Genomic DNA, 16,402 nt, shown 5'->3' with positions numbered 1-16,402 from the left:
ATTCAGACATTTTTATAGGTGTAAGTGGGACTCCACCAGCACCACCAGACTTTGTGAATGGTGTCTGTGTCCAGAAGGCACCATCTTGCGATCAAGCTTTTTAATCTTCTCAACATCCATAAAGACTTCACTAAATCTCTTTAACAGCAAAGCAAACAACATGTCCATCAATGGGACACAAACATGAACTAGATTGCCTCACTGCAAGCCCAGATTTGGACCCACGGTGTTAAACTATAACGGAAATTAATACAGTGGAAAATCAAGAGAGAGAAAACATGCCATTTCTTCCTCTCTCTTTTTGATCAAAGTTGACCCTCCTCTCTAAGATAGTGGGAGGTGATATGGCAGGTAGTTCTTTTCACACTGACTCACAGAACCGCTCTATGCAAAACAACTCCCTCTTTGTGAAATCCAGGAACATCATGGCTGAGGCAAACAGAAGTGCGTGAGTAAAGGGATGTGCTGTTCAAATGGGCAGAGATGAGCAGCCAACCCTTGTGATCTTTCCTACAGAAGGACTTCTGTTTGTAAAAGGCAGGGAAGGAGAGCTTGCTGAAGAAGCTGCCCTCACCAACAATATTTTTGGATTCTTACATGCTGATCTTTTAAGAAGTAGCTGAATTTCCTCATGAAACACTGTTTTTTCTCATCTTCAAATGACTCAATCTGGTGTGCTGGAAATTTCAGTTTGTGGCCCAGCTTTCCTGCAGAATAGCTACATGGTCTTGCACAAGGTTTGCAATCCATGGAGAAGATAAGATAAGATAATGGGTATAAAATGTTAAGTCCTAGATGAATGAAAATAATAATCATTATGTAAGGAGTATCCCAAATCCATTTTCCTTCCTAAGGAGAAGGCTTAAATTAGCCCTGTCCAGAAGAGAAATTCTTGCTAATTTTATTTTTATCTCCAATCACCAGCATCCCGACCACAGATCTTAACCTAGCATGGTATCCTTCCTCTTTCTTCGTTTCTTCCTGTAGAGTGTGAATACTACTTTTAATCTTATGTAGGTATTATTCGATGATTATATTCTACTCTTTCTGTTCTCTACATATTGATCCTACAAATATTGGCTGTTTCAGAGTGGAAATCTCTCAAGGGCATGGAATCATAAAAGTGAAACACAAGTAGGTATTGACTAATACTTTGTGTTAACTTGAAGACGGGGTTGATGATGATAATGATGATCTTCTTCACAGTTTACTAAAAGTAAGGGAAGTGGCAAATTTATTCCCAAACATCCCTCAGAGAAAGAGCCTAAGATGTATGCAAAAATCATGGAGAGAGAACAAAAATAATGAAAAAAATAGGAAGACCTAGTCTTGCCCTTTTACATGTATAGAGAGCATTTCCACTTCTACATTTCATTATTATGTGAAATTCAACATGTCTAAAACCAAACTCTCTCTTTTCTCCCTCAAAGCAGCTCTCCTGATTAGCATCCCCATTTCAGGTTTATTCTCGTAGCTTCCTAAGCTCAAAACCCCTGAGTCATTTATTACTGCTGCCTCTTCCATGCATTCATACCCAATCAGTAATCAAGTTCGTTGTTTCTGCCTTCAAAATAATTTTCATATTTTTCCCCTTCAGTTGCCATGGATACCATAAAATTTCCCTTTTCGCTTCATGCCTGGACAACTGTGGCAACTTCCCTAGTCTCTCGGCTCCAATCTGCCTTGCAGACAGCTGCTGCTGGAATAATTTCTTTTGCCATGTCATACCCCTGCCCAGAACCCTGTGGTGGCTCCTCACTGTTCTTACTTAAAATCCAAATCCTTTAAAGTAATTTGCATGACCTTCCATAATCTGACCATATTTAAAGAATCCCTGCTAATTGACACGACTTTCTGCAAAACTGAGACGTCACCCCCTCTGGGCATAGGAAGCCTTGTGATTTAAGGCTAAGCTAAAGACTTTTTACATTCTAAAGGATGGTCTTATCCTTAGGGTGTACCCTGTTCTGCTGTAGAGTACACAGGGCCCTTAGAGAGCAGAGCAAAGGCTGTTTTTCAGCCTCCAACCACTCAGAGGTCCTAGCAGTAACCCTCATGGCCATAGGCTGGCCCTGCAGCCTTCCTGTTCAACCTGATTTCTTTTTGCATGGAAGCTCAGTCCTTCTCTCCCACAACTTTGCTTTCCCTGAACAAGCTATACTTAAGTTTACCAGTGTCCCTTGACTCATGTTTTTTGCATTTCTTGAAATACACTTCTGTTTCTTCATAGCTGGATAATTCCTGCTTGCCCTTCAAAATTCACCTTCAGTGTTACTCCTGTGGGAAGCCTTTTCTAACTCCACCGTCTGAAAAAAAACTGACCTTCTTAGTTCCTATAGCAGTGTGCATACTCAGTAGTACAGAGTAGTCAAATTTGATAACCTACAATGCAGATGGGCCAGAGTATGTACTTTTCAATTTTTGGGTGACTGATTTTATGTGGTTCTGGAATTTCTGGCAATGTTGGAAAACCATAAGCGTTTCCATTTTAAGGGAACTCTGTCTCTTTTGGATAAATAATCAGACACTTCAAATGTTCTAACTCCCCTTTCTAGGGAGTAGATGGAGTCTGGAAGCAAGGGAAGGTTTGTGTGAATTAATGGTATCCAGGAAGCAGGGGAGAGGTGGGCAATTTATGTGCTGTCCTTCTATGCTTGCTTCTGGGGCTCTAGTTAAGCTCATCTCACTTGGTCTTTGGGAATCAGCCTCTATTCACACTAAAGCTACGTCTGGCTGTTCTAACTCCACTCAGGTTGTATTCTTCCAGGATGGGCAAGGCATGATGATGGCTCTTGTGATATGATCACACACACACACACACACACACACACACACACACACACACACACACACTGGTTTTCATCTATGGTTCCTAGCTCAAAAGCCTCATCATCTTTGTTATATTCTTTTGTCACAATGTTGGGGTACTTTAGGCCTTAGGAGCAGGCCTCAGAAAATGGAAACTCTCTCTCTGACCTTCTCCTGCCTTCTTTTCACCTGCCCAAGGCAGGACTCTCATCTGATTGTGGGTCATAAGAACCTTATTCCAGAGTGGGTTATACCTCATACTCTGCAGGAAGGAATGCTGCACAGAGAGATCCAGAAAACCCTGAGCAGGCAGGCCTTGCTGGGTTTATTCAAGTCATATCCTTTCTATACAATCACATTTCAACACAGTTGTCCATGCTTCCAGACCTTCTCTATGTATCTCTTCATTTGGCTGTTTATTTGTATTCTTTAAAATATCCTTCATAACATACCAGTAAATATGTTTCTCTGAGTTCTGTGAGCTGCTCTAACAAATAAATCAAACACAGAGATAGGGTCATGGGAACCCCAACTTGAAGCTGATTGGTCAGGAATTCTGGAGGCCCGGACTTGAGGCTGGTGGGAGAAGAGGGCAGTCTTGTGGGACTGAACCCTCCATATGTGATATCTGGTGCTATTTCTGGGTGTGTAATGTCAGAACTGATTGGAGGACACCCAGGGAAAAGCCCCCACACTTTGGTCACAGAAGTCTTCTGTGTTGATGATTGTTGTTGTGGTGTGAGGGCAGAGGAAAACATGGTTTGCGTGTTTCTCTGAAACAGTTCCCAAAGTGTTTGGCCATCACCTCCTGTTGTTCAGGCCCCACTTTGGTTCTTGCGGTGCTTCAGATTCCCAGTGACTCCATTCCATCCCCAGCTTGGCCCATCATCGCCCTGAGTAAGTTCACCAGCCAGCACTCATGGTCCACATTCCTGGAGGCATTCAGGAACTTCTGGACTCCTTCCACATCATATAAGCACCACGGAAGTCAGTTGTCCCATACCAGGCCTGTCTCTGTGGACACTTCCCTTTGTTGTTCTACCACTCCAAGGCCAGCTTGGATAGCCTGGGAAAACAGGGCACTAGCATAGAAAAAATGCTTGTGGGTTCTATCTCAATGTGCCTGGAGTTTTGTGGCAGTGTCTGTTGCTGCAAAACTCTTCAGTCTCTATATATCTGGCCCCTGTGCTGGGGATAAACCCAGGGACTCATGATCATCTTCTCCCTTGCCTAGTCTTCTGTAGCTCTCTCTGATTTCTATCCCTCAAGTCAGAAGTCCTTTCCACTTTATTTTTACTCCTTGGATAGATGGCAACTCCCCTTAAATCATAATCCTTAAATTTCTCTAAAGAAAAATTTTTGTCTTTATTATCTAAGCCTTACTTGAAACTCAGACAATTTGGAGGTTTATCTTTACTATCTAAGGTTTACTTAGATAGTACTATCTAAGGTTTACTTAGATAGTACTATCTAAGGTTTACTTAGATAGTAAAGATAAAAGCTTTACAATATAACATAATATAATAAAATATAATGTAATAGAGTATAATACATGCTTTACTAGCTAAAGGCTATAGTAAAATCATATGTTTCAAATTTCAAGTTTTGCTCCTGATATGGAAAGGAAAGTTATTTACCTTTAGAAGTACCTTGATATCTGAGCAAACCTTGGCTTTCATGACCACGGTTTTGCCATGGGCCTCACGATTCTCTGTTGCAAATCAAACACTGAATGGTGGCCTTTTCTTTGCATTCTAGTTAAAACAAAATCTTCCCAAAGGTAACAGTGTATCTGGTTTAGTAGAGGACAGCATTATGCAAAGAAGAGTGAAGAAAATCATTAATAAATTAAAAAATATTATCCACTGCCATACAAACTCTTAAACTTTTATTGTAACCACAGGTTCACTGTACTATCATTCCTTCTTAACTGAAGGTCTCCCAGGGGGCTATGTCTTACTCAATTTTGTGTCCTAATATAAGAAAAACAAAAGCAGGGTTTTGGGCCACCTTCTATCCTCTTCTGCGCTAATGGAGAAGACAAGAGAGGATCCCAAAGGAAAATAAAGTGTTCACACCAGGGAACAGCACATAACAAGGTAGAGGGGATGGGTGAGCATCATTCTGGAAGCTTCTGAGTTCCTAAACAATGGAGTGCTACAGTGATTGATCAGGCAAGAATTTCCATTCCTGCAAGTGGATCTCCATAAAGGCAAGAACTAGATGTATGCTGTGTTGCTTTAGGCTGCTAAGAAGAGAAAACCATACAGCTCTTATTTTTATGGAGCTGGCTAGGAGTAGTGCTGGTCCTTACGGATAATATCCTTACGTTCAAGGATTGGGATGTCCATATGTAAGTAATAATAATAGTACAACAACTGTCAATTACTGAGCTCAGTTGTGCCTAAATTCAAAATATTGCATTATAATAAAACTATAAATCTATTTTCCATTTTAGGCTTATAGTCCTCAGCAAAACTCAGAAAGAATCTGGTGAACAAAAGAAGCACAACTTGTTTCAAGTCACAGATGCAAAAGGAGGGTCCACAAGGAAATTTCCCAAAAGGAAGATACATTCATACACAGATCATAGAAAATTCACTTTTATAATCTAAATAATTTTCAAACTTTATTTAAAGTGAAACTTTTTTCCCAAATAACATATTCCAAGGCAGTAAAATAGATCAAAGTGATGCTACAAAGATTGAAATGGGGATGAGAGCTCAGTCTTAAATTCTCAACCTGCTGCACCCCCCTGAAGTATTTGACAAATTCACTGCACTCCTTCTAGTACCCTTTTTATGTATCATTCTGCAATAAATTTTAAAATTCCAGGTATGATTAAAAGAAAGAGCTACTTTTCAAAATAGAGTCTGAAACTAGCTTTATGGTATTTTATTTGAACATTCACATGTGTAAGCATTAGAATTGCTGGGCAGATAACTGCTTAATTGACCAGGTGTCACATCAATTGTTGAGAGAAAGAGAAAATACCATTGATTTAATTTTTTTTAAAAAATTTCAACTTTTATTTTAGATACAAGAGGGTACAGGTGTAGGTTTGTTACATGTAAATATTGCATGATGATAAAGTTTGGATATGGATCCCATCATCCAAGGTAGTGAGCATAGTACCCAATAGGTAGTTTTTGAACTCTCCCCTCTAGTAGTTCCCAGTGTCTATTATTCATCTGTTGTTCCCATATTTATGTTCATGTGTGCTCAGTGTTTAGCTCCCACTTGTAAGTGAGAATATGCAGTGTTTTGTTTTCTGTTACTGCATTAGTTGTCTTAGTACTATAGCTTCTAACTGTATCCATGTTGTTGCACAGGACATGATTTTATTCTTTTTTATGGTTGTATAGTATTCCATGGTGCATATGTACCACATTTTCTTTACCCAATCTACCACTGATGGGCACCTGGGTTGATTCCATGCCTTTCTATTGTGAATAGTGAAGCAATAAACATATGAGTGAATGTGTCTTTTTGGTAGAACGATGTATTTTCCTTTGGGTATGCACCCAGCAGTGGGGTTGTTGAGTCAAATAGTAGGTCTGTTTTAATCTTTTAAGTTTTTGAGAAATCTCCAGACTGCTTTCCACAGTGGCTGGACTAATTTGCATTCCATCAACAGTGTTCCCTTTTCTCTGCAGCCTCGCTAGCATCTGTTGTTTTTTGACTTTTTAATAATAGCCATTCTGACTGGTATGAGATAGTATCTCATTGTGGTTTTGATTTGCATTTTTCTGATGGTTACGGATGCTGATCATTTTTTCATGTTTGCTGGCCACTTGTATATCTTCTTTTGAGAGTGTCTGTTTACGTCCTTTGCCAATTTTTTTTTTTTTTTTTTTTTTTTTTAAGTAGAGACGGGGTTTCACCATGTTGGCCAGACTGGTCTCAAACTCCCGATCTCAAGTGATCTGCCCCTCTCGGCCTCCCAAGTGCTGGGATTACAGGAGTGAGCCACTGTGCCTGGCCCCTTTGCCTATTTTTAATAGAGCTATTCGTTTTTTGCTTGTTGAATTGTTTAAGTAGAATAGATATTTCAAGAGAGTAATAACTAAGCTAAAATTCGAAGAATGAGTTGGTAATTATGGGTAAATAAAACATGTCCAAAGGAGTGCAGATAAGAAACAGCTTGACATGTTACTAAGTTGGTAAGAATTTAGTATGTCCCAAGTATGTACATAGACAGAGGGATAGTTTGTGAATTAGGCAAGTTCCATATCTTGTAAGGCATTGGATACTAAGAAAAAGAATTTGAGCTTTATCCTGAACAAATGCAGAGCTATTAAAGGAATTTAATGAAGAAAATTGCATTTTAGAAAGATTGCTCCAGGGTGGAGAATGAACTGCAGTGGGGCAAACTGAAAATAGGGTGACAATTTAGGAAATAAGAAAACAGGAAGCAATTGCCATAATCAAGTGTGAATTAGATCACGGACTAAGAAAGTAACAGTAGATATAGAAGGGTGGGATGGGGACATATTCAAGAGACAGTTTGGAGGTGGAATCTATTAGAATTGGGTAAGTGGATGGATTGTGGCAGAGATTTTGAGGGGCAAAGAGGAGTATAGACAACATCTCTTTTCTTCTAGCTTGAGTGACGAAATTTGGAAGATTGATATTCATCAAGATGGCAAATACAAGAAAAGGTGTAGCTTTGGTAAGGAAAGAATGATTTAGACATATTAATTTGAAGATCTTTGGGGCTTCTAGGTGGAGATTCCCCATATACAGTTGGATATACAGATCTGGAGTTTAGCCAAGAGGTACAAGCCAGAGAAATATGTTTGGAGTCAATAATAACATATAGGTAAGAACTGAAGTTGCAAATGAGGATAAAAATCTCCAGAAAGAGTACATGAAGGAGAGAAGCTAGGGTAAATAAAAGAGCCCTGGAGGACAACAAATTTAAGAGTTAACTAGAGACAGTACTACCTACAAAGGAGATTGGGAAGAAACAGCAAAACAGGTTAGAGAAACCAGAAGAGGTGGGTTACATAATCCAAAGGAGAAAATGTTTCATAAAGGACAAAGTAATCAGTAGCATCAAGCACCACAAAGGTCAAGTAATAGAAAACATTTAGAAAGCCCATTGGAATTGGGAACTAAAGAAAATCACTGATATTTTGGGGGAAAGTATAATCAATGAAAGAGATGAAGTAGATACTGAATGTCAAATAGTATGTCTGTACAGGAGAAATGAGATGGTAGCTCATGGAAGAGAGGAGCTTGAGATTAAAACAAAGGATCTTTTCTTTTAGTGGTGTAAAATGTCCATTTATTTTCTCACAGATCTGTATATTACTCAACTGTGTTCTCTGCTGGGGGTCTCTCAAGGCTGAAATCAGGGTGTTAGGCTGGCTCTTCTATATAGGATCTGCGGAAGACTACATTTCCAAGTTCTTTCAGGTTGTCATAATTCAGTTCCTTATAGTTTCTCATGTTTACAGGACTGAGGTTCCTGTTTGCTGGTTGAGCCCATCCTACAGAGGCCACATTAATTCTTCATTCTGCAGACGCCTCCATCTTCAAAGCCACAGTGTGTTGAATCCCTTTTATGCTTCACATCTCTCTGACTTGCTCTTTTAGCTTTAATAATTTAAAAAACTCCAAATTGTGATTTCACATAAAATTTGCCATTTAACCACTTTTGAGTGTACAGTTCAGAAGTGTTAAGTATATTCACATTCTTGTGCAACCAATCTCCAGAACTTTCTCATGTTGCAAAACTGAACCTCTGTTACCTTTAAATAACAGTTCCTCATTTCTCTCTCCTCTCAGCCCCTGACAACCATCATTCTACTTTCTGTTTCTAGGAGTTTGACTACTCTAGGTACCTCATCTAAGTGGAATTACACAGCATTTGTCTTTTTGTGATTTGTTTATTTCACTTAATATGACATCCTCCCGGTTCATCCATGTTGTAGCATGTGTCACAGTTTCCTGGGGAAGGGAATTTTTAAGATGGAAAATATGAAAAAACAATGGACAGAGCAGGCCACAGGAGAGGAACCAGCCCATGCGTTGAGATTAGAGAGGTCCTACTTGAAATCCTACCATCTGAGAGTCATTTATTTGATCTTCAAGATCTGTTACCTCTTCAATCTCCCAGGTAAAAAGCAAATATACTTCCAGATGAGTAAACTTTTAACATCCAAGGGTTGACTAGGTGGCTGTTGGTTGAAATAAAGACAGATGGGTTCCTCAGAAAGGAAAATAAGGAGTGCAAGTGGTGGATGAAGAAGAGGTGAAGACTGGTGAAAGAGTCGGTAGGTCAGACTGTTGTTGGAAACAATCCTTAGGAACTCTGGATGTCATCTATCTGGTCTTAGAATGCAAGTTGTCATCTCACTTAAGAATGTTTGCAACTTCATTCAGTTTGGAGTAGGTGCCTGTTCTGTTTGCATTTAAGAAGACACTGGTGACAAAGGAAGAGAGCTTATAAAGACCCCATTTAGAGGGAAATCAGATGGAAACTAAGTACTTTAATGGAGAATTAATACTAAGATAGGATCAGTTAAATTACAGATTTCAAACACAGTCTTTCCTGGTTTCCCATTACGCAGTCTTTCCCAGTTTCCCATTCCAGTTTCCCAATGCTAAACTGGGAAAGACTGTGTTTGAAATCTGGGGTTGAGCTTTGCAAGGGTTGTGCCCTCAGGGGTCTTATGAGATACTCTATGTGTCTTCAGCTATGAACCCATTCTTTGACCTCTTATACCCTAGACTTCTTGACATCTCTGTTTAGATGACTAATAGGAATCTCCAAGTCATTTCCAATACTTCACTTGATTTCCCATCCCTCTCCCAAGTCTAGTCTCTCCTAGTCTTCCTGAGTTCAGAAAATGTCACTAGCATAACAATCCAGTCCCATTTTTTTCATGGAATTTATGAGCACATTCTGGCTGTTCTATCATGAAGGACATTTACTTCCTCCCATCTTAGTGGACTACCTAGTCCAGGCATTGTAATTTCTCACCTGAACTACTGCAGTTGCCCCTAACTGGTCTTTCTGCTCCATTTTTGCCAATATGTAATCAACTCTCCAAACAGCAGCCTCAAAATCTTTAATGTCTTTTCACTGTGGTTGGGATAAAATTAAAATTTTCTACCACAAGTACTGGGCCCTAATAGCATGACCTCATCAACTGTTTTCTCTTCCCTTACCTCTTTCCAGCTGCATCTGCTTCCTTTCCATTCCTCACCCCCACCAATTTTGTTCTCATCTTAAGGCTTTTCTGGGACTCTTCCTCCAAATCATGTCATTACTGTCTCATTACCATTCTAATCTCATTTCAAATGTTTCCTGCTTAGAAAGCTGTCCCTGACCACCCAATCTAAAAAAATCTTTCACCTGACTCACTCTATGCTATGCCACCCTTTAAATTTTTCTTCATGAATCTTTTCACTATCTAGAATGGTCATTTTTATTTGTATGTTTATCATTATATTTCTCTCATTAAAGTAAAAACTCCAAGGACAAAATGTTGCATCTATCTCATTTCTGTATTCTCAGAATGTAGAACAGTGTCTGGTACAAAGTAGATGCTCAATAAATGTGTTGACTGCGTAAGTGAATCCTTTGCAAACAGGTTGGATGAAAATTGCTGGTGGATAAAGCAGATGGCAAGCAGGGAGCCTTATTCTGAGAGTGGGTTTCTGCTCTTGTGAAAAGATGAAACAAGAACACATTATTCAACGAATTAACAAAAACAGTTCTGGACTCTTCCGGTTACAGGGCAAGTGTGTTTGAAGGTGAAAACAATGTGGTCTTGATCTCTTTTCCTGGCTTTGCAGAGAACAAGGAAGATGAAATCAGTGATTTCAAAATGAGTCACTGGAAACAAGTGTTTTTCAAAGAACACACCTTGAAGTTTAAACCAGGTGACAATGAGGGAGGAAGAAAAACATGATGGTATTTTAGACCTCGTAAACTTTTCAGCAGTTCAGAGGAGGTTTGTCAATTAAAATATGTACGCTAAACCATGGGCTAATGTACCTTCAAGGAATGAGTGATTCTGGGTATCTGTGGATGGCTGTTTTCCTGATAACTGATGGTTAACTTGTAATTGCTGTAACTGACATTTTTTAAATGGAAAACATTCTAAAAATTTTCCCTTGATTAAGGGAGGCAGTGGAATAAACATGGGCTGTAGGGCAGGATAGACCTAGGCTATGTCCAAGTTCTGCAGCTAAAAAATTCTATGACGTTGGCACTTACCCACACTGACATGCAGGTTCTTTATCTGAAAGATGGGACTAATGATAACTCCTTGAAGGGTTGTGTGGATGACATAAAACAGTGATTGTAAAAATGTCATTATGCTAAGTAGAAATTTCAGACATGGTAAATATTATTGAAGCTACTAGAAAAATATGCACTTTAAAGATATTGATCAACATATATCCTTTTCTAATGCCTCATTGTCAACATTATGAACAGATAAATTCTGTAATGTCTTGTTAAAATAGCTATAGATCCATGTGATGTAAAATATGAGCTCAAATATGTGTCAACACCACTAGCAACATTAAAATTGTGCTTTTCTGGAAACATCTCTGATGTCAGATTGTTTCTACCCATTTGCCTTTCTCTCATGACAGTTAAGTGAGACATGGTGAAATTCATGACTTCCAGGTCAGCTTTACATGGCCATTTTCATGCAAAATCAATTAGTCAATTAAAGACTGCTCTTTCAGAAGTAAATTTGTGATCCTCCAAAAAGCCTCTCTTGTCTGTGTTGATGCACTCTTTGACAGGATGTAAGGTAGTGTTTTCTAAGTTTCTTCCATGGACCCAAGAGATATTCCAGTGGAAAAGGATTCTGTGATAAAATACTTTTGGGAGTTAGATTGACAGTGCACGGTGACAACTTCAAGACTCTGAAATGTCATAAAGCGAGACAAAACATTTAATTTGGAACTAATATTTCTTAAACAATTAGAGTACAATTTTTCTTTAACATAAAACCTGTTAACAGGAAATTCGCTTGCAACAGAACACATTTGAAGTACACTGCTGTAAGAAAATGTTATGTTTCTTAAGAAAATAAAACCAAGAACTTTAAGGCCGTCCTTGGAAGGAGAGGCTCTTGTAGAGAAGGAAGAGACATCATTGTGACCCTGATGTTTTATTGCTTTCCAAGGTAGGAAAATGCCATACCATATAGGGCATTGCATACTATACATTCCCTGGGGAGCATTTTGAAAATGTGTGGGCACTTTTGTCTTCTAGCATGATCATACTTGAGCATTTGCTTATGAAAGACCATTATCACCAACTATTTTCCTTTTAATTTTTTTTTTATTATATAGTTTAATACTTACATTGATTTCTTCATATGTACAGATAGGTTATATTATTTTTGAATTTTATTTTAGTATAGCAAAGGCATGATCACAAAATATTCGTTCTAAGAAGGTGTTGTTCATGTAGCGGGGTGGGAATTACTCATTTAGGGGTTCTTGCTTATTTTTACTGTCACCTTCACACAGGTATGCAAGTGCCAGGAGGCTCTTATCCTCTTTTAATTTTGTCCCTAGCAAAATGAAACAAAATTTTGCTAACTGCTCAAGGAGAAAAGCAGGAAATAAATATGGAGAGTTGGAAGAAATCACAGTAGGAAGAATCTACACAGTCTGGCCCACAAGGTGTGACTTGCTGAAGCATCTTACAGAATCTGTCCCAGCCCCTGTGTGTCCCAGATGTAAAGAAATGACTTATTTGAATCTCCAACTTTCTAGTACTTGGCTTATTTCCATGAGTTGATTATTAATTTTTGAATGTATCATCCAAGAAACACTTTCTTAGAAACTGACATCCTCCAAAGCCTAGGTCAGGAACATGAGACAGTCTTACTTTTCCTCCTTGTATTTATTAGAATTGGGTTCAGTGTCTTGTGGAAGAAAACCCAAATATGGCAGCTTAAATCAGAATGTTTTGTTGTCTCATGCAAAAACTGGAGATTAGCATCCAGGAGGTGTATGAACAAGTTTTCTCCAGTTTTCTTCTCTGCCATCCCTTGGGGGTGTTGTGTATGGTCCAAGATGCTTGTTGAAGCTCCAGTTCTTACCGATATCAGTTAAGAGAAAGAAGAAAAGAAAGTAGAAAATCATGCCTTCTCCCTTTTTAGACACTTTCCAAAGTTGTACAAACTACTTCTTTGGCCAGAACTTGGTTGTGAGGTTGCACCTATCTGCAAAGATGACTTTGCAGAAAGGAAATGTAATCTTCATTCCAGGAACCCACAAGCCCAGCTGAGATTAGTGAGTTCCATAATAGTTGGGATATAATGTCATCCCCAGTTTCCAAAGTAGCCTCATTTATTCTGGACTCCATATTTCCAGATTTGCCTCTTCCTTATACAGCTGACTTGACTTTAGAATTGACTTCAGACACTTCAGGTGTCCCTTTTATAGGTGTAATAGTTATGCAATAACTTATTTTAATACAATAGGAGCATTTATATGATAGAAAATGTTTCTGTACTTTAATGGCGTATGAGATGTATTCTCATGTGAGTACAACTTACTCTTCCTCTGATTTCTCCACCACCGACAGTGAAAACATCTTCAAAATACTCGTCTTCCACTTGCAGGTTTTCCTATGAGATGTGAATTAATAATTCTTTTTCCAACTATATTTAGCCTTTTGATGCCAAACCTTGGTATGAAACATCAGAATTAGCCCTGGTAAAAATGTACACGATTCAGTCAGCTTCAATTATTCATAAAACATTATAATTTTCCATTGAGCATTGAACCAGAAATGGGATAATTATGATGTTATATGGCTGAACACATCAAAAAGTAGTGTCAATTTTTCCATTTATGGAAGATGCATCTTTACTATATGTCTGCATGCTCAGAAAAGTTGTTGTAGCTTCCCCTTCTGAGCATCAGTGTCACAGAGGGTAGATAAGCAATATTGTCTGTATCGACTTGGATTTGTCAGTGTTCCCTGGCTTCTCAGTGTAAACTTTATGTCCTCAAGTTCTCCAACCTTTAAGGCCATACTTGCTCTGAATACTACTATTACTGCTACTACTACTACTAATGTGGGCATCCTTTCCACATGCACAGAAAGTGTAGTATCTTCTCATAACTCATCCCCACATATTCCTGAGAATCCCCAAGGAACGCTCACTTGCCGCACAAATCTACCCTGGTTGTGGCATCTCCTTTCAGCTAGTTATTTTGTCCCAGATGACTTGTCTCTGCCTGGGCACCTCTTGCTGTTTTGTAACCAATTTCTGATGATTTCTGCTGATTTCCTTGCACTGATTTGTCTCATCGCAGAAACAGGCCCCTCTCTTAATTCCCATAAAGCATTGGCTGGGCTGGAATAGTTAACGAAAGTGACCAATGACTTGGGAAATACAAAGAAAAGAGAGAGAGGAAAAGCTTACGCTTCTCCTGGAGCCCCTAGCTTATCGCCCCCCAGAAGGAAATGCCCTCCCCTGACTTTCTCAACAGACCTTTGGGAGGTCCTTCTTTCTCACAACAGTGACTTTTCTCCTACTCCCCTCTGCCCTGCCCCTCCCCCAGGGCAACAAACAAACAAAAATACAGCGTCCCAGTTCTAGATAGAGCAACTGGGTACATATAATCTGTGTTCTCTTCTACGATTTTCAAATACATTTTAGATTTGTACACTTTGGCTTCCAAGTAAAAAACGCAGTTTAAGTCAAGGAGTGGCTTCACTGAGATGCCAAGCTTTTTTGTTTTTTTCCCAATACGGTGCCAGCAAAGTTACTGTCATGGCTCAGTTTTGTCATTTAGTTTTGCCTTGATGCAGTGAACAGGGAACACCCCCACAGACTGCTAAGCTGTGTACCAGGTGTCGTGCCTTTAATGAGGCGCATGGATGTTTCAAGGAGTCTGGGGTATAGGGCAGGTGACGGTTGGCTTCTCCTCTTTTCCCACCACATGTGGGCACACATCTACTGGGTCCTGGGGGCACTCTCCTTGGACTCCCATTGCCTTGGTCACATTTCTTAGCTCTTTTCCCCTGGCAAACCTCTTCCACAGTGTGGGGGTGTCTGCTGCTCACCACGCTGGCATCACATCTAAACTCCATCTTTACCACTGCTTTCCACATTTACTCACATTTGTCATTCTCTCTCTCTCTCTTTTTTTTCCTACTTTCTGTCTTTCTAGCCTCTCACATTTCCTGTTATTTTACTCATGTTTCTTGGATAATAAGATGTATAGGTATTGCCATCCAATGAGAGTTTTTCTTCCATTTCATAGCCATGGCATGAGTTAGATCCTCAGCATTTCTGACTCTTTCATTTGATGTTGGCTGTTTTCAGAAATTTCTTCTCTACTGCTGAGAGATTTTTGTTTTGTTTTGTTCAAATATATCAGCCATTTTTGAACCTGGAGCTGTTCCAGAAGTCTAATGGATTCAGAGGGCTTCACTTAGGCAGAGATTTTCTGTTTATCAATTATTATAATGGTGCTTGGTATTCAACATGTTCTGCGTATCAGAATGTACAGACCTGAATTAGAGGTGATGTTTTCCAGGAAGGTCCAATTCAATCATGGGAAAGAGTATGTCTTTGGGTTGTTAATTCTCCAGAAGAATGCATTTCTGTTCCTCCATTATAAATTGGGCGAGGGTGGGTTCTGAATTGGTTTAAAGTGATTTAGGGTTTAAAGTTAGTGTGAAGAAAATATAAAATTGTTAAGAAACATTCTGGATATAAAAGATGGAAACAATGAGAATTGGGAAAAAGCTGGCATTAGTTGGGAATTTTTTATTGTAAATAACAAAACTCCAAGTAAAATTGACTGGAGGAAATAGGAGATTATTTGGTTCATGCAACTAGAAAGAAGTGGGTGCAGCTGGCCTCATAGTCAGCTGGGTACCAGGATTCTCTCTGCATCTCTCCTGTCTCTGCTCCCCTTTGCCTGATGGTGCCCTTTTCTTCTGTGGCAGATAGATTTTCTCTATGCAACATGGCCAAGGTAGCTTATGTGACTTATTCCATTGTTCCAGACCCTTGGTTTCATAAAAATCTTCCCAGCTCAGTGATTATGGAGAAATAAGCAGTGAACCTTTCTCTTCCTGCTTCAAACCATACAAATCACAGCGAAAGATTCTGTTGGCACAACTAAGGTCCTGAGTCTGTCACATGGCTATATCCAGGTTACACCTGCCCTGGCTCTGATCACTGGCCCAGCCCTATGGCAGGTGGTGTGTGTATATGCATGCATGTGTAGGGGGTGGGCTCGGGTGGGTGGGTCACTATAATTGGCAGTTTCCACAGAATTGCATTCTCTTTTGAGGGGGTAGAAGCAGTTACCTGGAAAAGGAAAAAGGGATTTTAGGCAGACCAAACATCTACATTCACTGCAAGGATGAAGAAAGTAACTAAATTGTTCAACTTTGTAAAGAATGTAAATAGAAAGTAGAATAATGATACAAAAATACAGGAGGAAAAATAACAAATTTGTGGGGAGGATATGAAATAAAAATGATTATCTCAATGATAAAATATTTCAAGATTATCCCAAATATTTGAAGTTATCAGGCATTGTAGAATGTAGTTAATATTAAGATGTACTATTAAAAGTA

General features: G+C 39.2%; 1 long non-coding RNA gene across 1 annotated transcript in view; it reads left to right on the top strand.

Moving 5' to 3' along the window:
- The first annotated feature begins 371 nt into the window (after positions 1 to 371).
- The window catches only part of LOC115893690, a 91,056-nt gene continuing 75,025 nt past the window's right edge, over positions 372 to 16,402 (top strand). Inside the window, exon 1 of the long non-coding RNA XR_004053754.1 lies at positions 372 to 444. This is a non-coding gene — a long non-coding RNA (uncharacterized LOC115893690). The remainder of the gene's footprint in view (positions 445 to 16,402) is intronic.

Source organism: Rhinopithecus roxellana, chromosome 15, assembly GCF_007565055.1.
Source record: "Rhinopithecus roxellana isolate Shanxi Qingling chromosome 15, ASM756505v1, whole genome shotgun sequence".
In the NCBI taxonomy this organism is placed as follows: domain Eukaryota; kingdom Metazoa; phylum Chordata; class Mammalia; order Primates; family Cercopithecidae; genus Rhinopithecus; species Rhinopithecus roxellana.
The sequence above is the reverse complement of the archived record's forward strand: the minus strand, read 5'-3'. Positions and strand labels throughout refer to the sequence as shown.